The following is a 5167-nucleotide window of genomic DNA, read 5'->3' on the forward strand; positions in this document are numbered from 1 at the left end:
GTTCCTGCCTCTTCCCAAGTTCCTGCCTCTTCCCAAGTTGCTACCTCTTCCCAAGTTGCTGCCTCTTCCCAAGTTCCTGCCTCTTCTCAAATTCCTGCCTCTTCTCAAGTTCCTGCCTTTCTTGGGAGTTGTTCCTAGCCACTGCTTCTACATCTACATCGCTTGTTCTTTGGGGTTTTTTGGTTGGGTAAAAATGGCTTTATAAAATATATTGATTGATTGATTGACTTATTGATAGCATGATGCTCTAGTTTCCAACTTGTAATTCAGATTTGGATGCCCGTTTAAAACGACTTTTCCTAGTCGGAGTTTCTTTTCGAGTTCCAAGTTGTTTTGAACGCACCAACTGTGTCCAGACCCTCCCAGTCTAAAAATCGCTGAAATGTTAACTCTTTAGATATCATAGGTCAGGCGGTGTCTCAGGGAATCTGGGGAATAGAAGGGCCCCAGCGTATAACACAAAAGAGAATATACAAATAAATGAATAATACACACAAAATGGATAAGCACTGTTGATATTGATGATATTTAGTCCAATAGACCCTTCACAAAATCTTGTTTTTGTGACAAGATCTATCTATGTCATTGTCATCTAATGGCAGTGTAGACAGACAATGCTTGCATAACTTGAGTCGACATAAACTGCCCATAGAGCATTGGCCAGGCACAATCTCACCTAGTGTAACCGATGTGTAATGGCTAGTTAGTTAGCGGTGGTGCGCGCTAAAAGGGCCACGTTCTTTTGTGGTGCGATGGGTAACGATGCTTCGTGGGTGTCAGTTGTCTATGTGTGCAGAGGGTCCCTGGTTTAATCCCAAGTAGGGGCAAGGAGAGGGACGGAATCTATACTGTTACACTAGTCTACACAATACACATTAACCAGGGCCAGTGATGTGTAATGACACAATATGGGTAAAGCTACTCTGAGCAACACAATATGGGTAAAGCTACTCTGAGCAACACAATATGGGTAAAGCTACTCTGAGCAACACAATATGGGTAAAGCTACTCTGAGCAACACAATATGGGTAAAGCTACTCTGAGCAACACAATATGGGTAAAGCTACTCTGAGCAACACACTGGATAAGAAAACTATTAGGACAAGACTAGAATATTGAATTCCTTTGTGGGTGACATTCACAGTAGCCTATGGTCATTTAAACAAAATCTATATATATTTAACCAGGCAAGTCAGTTAAGAACAACTTCTTAGTTACAATGACAGCCTAACCCAGACGACGCTGGGCCAATTGTGCGCCGCCTTAAGGGACTCCCAATAGAGCCTGGAATCGAACCAGGGTCTGTAGCACTGAGATGCAGTGCCTTGCGCCACTGCGCTCAATTGGTGTAGCACATTTCACAAGGGCTCCTGGATTGACACAGGAGGTTATGTGCTGTTTTTATCAGTCCCTGCTGGTCTGATGAATTGGATCCAGTCTGAACAGGCCACGGAGGGACATAGAGTTGCATCCCAAATTTGACGAGAGCTCAACAGGGAGCCATTAGGGACACACACAGACTTACAGTATCATCTACTATTATATAAGTACAACCCCTAGAAACCCCCTGGAACAGCTGACCTGCATTCAGGTTCTATCTGTTGAGGAATGTTATTGGATCTATTGTTAAAAAACAGTGAGTTTAACCATAACTTAACCATATGTTTCTAAAAGCGTGTGTGTGCACGTGCACGTGCATGTGTATGTGTGTATCCACACATGCATTTGTTTGTGCGACTGCACATGTGTGTGTGTCATAACCATTGCTGACAGACAGGGGAACAGGGGATTGAAGATTTGGTCAAGAAAATAAATGAGTGGACTTCTGTCAATACTGCGCAGCAGACCTGGGATAACTATACGTTTACCTATGCTTTGTGGAAAGTAAAACACAAATTGGGGGGGTGGGAACTGACTGTTACTTTGGAGGTGCTTAACTATTTGAATACAGATCCCAAAAAAGTACTACTTTTAAAAACTATTTGAGTCCAGATCTCACAAAATAACTACTTATCAAATCTATTTTAATACAGATCGCACAAAGTGACTACTTATCAAAACTATTTTAACACAGATCTGAGAAAGTAACTACTTTAAAAAAGTGTGAATACATATCTCAGGAATTGACAACTTTTTTAGAATCTATTGTATTAACTGCCTTTAACTAATGTCAGGGTTGTATCTGCAACTGCATGTTGAAGATATAAATAGAACCAATACACTCTTAGAAAAAAGGGTTCCAAAAGGGGGTTTCAGCTGTCCCCATAGAATAATCCTTTTTGGTTCCAGGTAGAACCCTTTTTGGTTCCCTACATGGAACCCAAATTGGTTCTACCTGAAACCCAAAGGGTTCTACCTAGTATTTAAAAGGATTCTACGCAGAGTTCTCCTATGGGGACAGCTGGAGATCCATTTTAGGTTTTAGATAGCAGCTTTTATTCTAAGATTGTAGAACACAATGTCATATTCTATTCCAATCTACTGTTACTGACAGTCATATTTTATTTACACAATACAAGTCTATTCGATCATTCTTTAAATGTCCATTCTCCTGAATGTCCATTGTCTGAGGTGTACATAATAATAAATAAAATCTATTATATTTTGTACAGATATATATATTGTGATGCTCAACTACTGTATGACTTTTTCAGCATGCCACTGAAAAGGTTAAAAGTTACAATACCTTTTATGATACCTGAAACATTGGATACTTAGCAAAAACAGGTAACACTTTTTAGAGGTATTTATAAACTATTTCTAAGGCATTTACAAACAGTATGCATACCATTTATTAATCATTACTCCCACATTTTGTAAATGTTAGTAAGGTAGTTATTCACACATGTATTTACACTGAGTATTAGTAATATTAGTAATATTAGTGCTTTGGGTGGTGGACCATTCTTGATACACACCGGAAATATATGAGCTTAAAAAACCCAGCACCGTTGCAGTTCTTTACACGAACCGATGCTCCTGGCACCTACTACAACACACACATGCAGACCAACACAACACAAACACACATCCATACACATTACATGGAGGAATATTCCTCTTGTGTTACACACTCACTTTTATCATCTGCTGCTACTCTGTTCTACTCTGTTCTATATTGTACTATTATTATTATCTATCCTGATGCGTAGTCACTTTACCCTGCATTCATGTACATACAGTATCTACCTCAAATACCTTGTACCCCTGCACATTGATCTGGTACTGGTCCTCACTGTACTGTATCTCCATTCCTGTGTATTTTATTTTATTCCTCTTGTGTTACTATTTCATTTTCATCTTTAAACTCTGCATTGTTGGGAAGAGCTCGTAAGCAAGCAATTCACGATAAAGTCTACACCAGTTGTATTTTGCACTTTTGATTTGATTTGATTGAAGTTGATTTAACAAGTAACATCAATAAGGGATCATAGCTTTCACCTGGATTCACCTGGTTAGTCTAGTATGTCATGGGAGGAGCATGTTTTGTACACTCAGTGTATTTCCTTCAAGAAGCCTGTAGCATAAAGCATAAAGCACACAACCAAATGCAATACAAAGGGAGTGTGTGCATACGCGCCTGTGTGCATGCAAGCATGTGCTTGCGTGTGTGTGCTTGTGTAAGCATACAACTGTAAGTGACAACATACAACACCCCCATTATGAAACCTGCCAGGCTACCACCTTGGGTTATAATGATTTGCCCAATGTACCAGAAACCCCCCAAACCCTAAACTATAAGTACATCAGTGCTTGTATGCTATAATCGTAAAGTACATATATGCTTCAAAACTATAACTGTATGTAAAGTACCTCTATAAATAACAGCTTTGCCTGTAGGTTTTTTGCATCTTATATAACTGTGATGTGATTCGCTAAGGGGCTCTATATTGCTGTAGATCAGTTATGGTGTAGGCCTACTGTTGTGCTGAGTTCTTTTATTAGGCCCAAAATGTTCCTTCCCCATCCCCTCTGCTTCCCATGGACACAAACACACACACACATGCAGCTGCATGATGACCTAGTCTCTCATTCATCACTCCTGCCACAGACCCCTTGGCTAATGGTGATTTCAAGACAACTGGGAACTCTGAAAAAAAACGAGGTCAAATCATGATGTCAGCGACCTACAGGTCAGAAGTCAGAGCTCTAGAAAGATGCCAGTGTTGCATCCATAGCTCGGTCTATGAATTTGAGATTGGTTGAATTTCTCCAGCCCATTCCTCATACTTTTACCGAAACAGGGACGAGAAAACATTGTGTTATTGTTTTAAGTGCTGATTGCCACTTTAAATACTTATATACTGTGTATATATATATTTTTTAAAAATCTAACTCTTTGTAGCCTCCGAACTTTACCTGCCATCTGATTTTGCAGTTATTTGTGTATTTGTTTTTCTTAAACTCATGGAATTCAGACAGGTCTAACCAGATTGGATGAGTTTAAGAATTATATTAATCAATCTAACAAAAACAGACAAAGAAACATATTTCTGTACCAACACTGAACAAATGTTAAACTTGGAAAAAGAGGCAGCCCCACTTTATATCTGAAGGCTCTGGAATAAAATGTATAAACAAGTGATCTTGTTTTTTGGTGGTCACACATGACCTAGAAAACTGTAATTCCAAGTCATAAGGGAAAGAGCTATTGCACATATTGATTGACCCATGCTAAATATCTGTGCTGTGGGCCTTCACTGAAGTTACAAACAACCATGATAAGCTATTGCACATTGCCCTGTCCACATCTTTCTTTTAAGTAAACATGCACAAGGTAAAATAACAAGTGTTCTTTGTGCTACATTTGCATTTATAGATGCAGAGAAAAAAGAGATCTATGCTGTGTTCATAACAACTGGGAACTTATACATCTGCATTGCTTGCTATTTGGGTTTTAGGCTGGGTTCATGTAGTCAGTTGTGACATCTGCTGATGTCTCCGACTTCCGACTTCAGTACGTTCAAAACAACTGGAAAAAAAACGAGCGACTTGAAAACTAGTTCTGGACTGTCATCCAACTCGGAATTCCAATTCATGAACCGGGGCCTCTTTCTAAAGCTTTCCGACCTGGGGATCATTGACGTCATGATTTTACATCGTTTTTCCCTGAATTCCCAATTTTCATGAAAGCACCATGTGTAAGAAGCAGGAGCAGGCGGATCTG

The sequence above is a fragment of the Oncorhynchus gorbuscha genome, linkage group LG11, assembly GCF_021184085.1.
Source record: "Oncorhynchus gorbuscha isolate QuinsamMale2020 ecotype Even-year linkage group LG11, OgorEven_v1.0, whole genome shotgun sequence".
Classification (NCBI taxonomy): domain Eukaryota; kingdom Metazoa; phylum Chordata; class Actinopteri; order Salmoniformes; family Salmonidae; genus Oncorhynchus; species Oncorhynchus gorbuscha.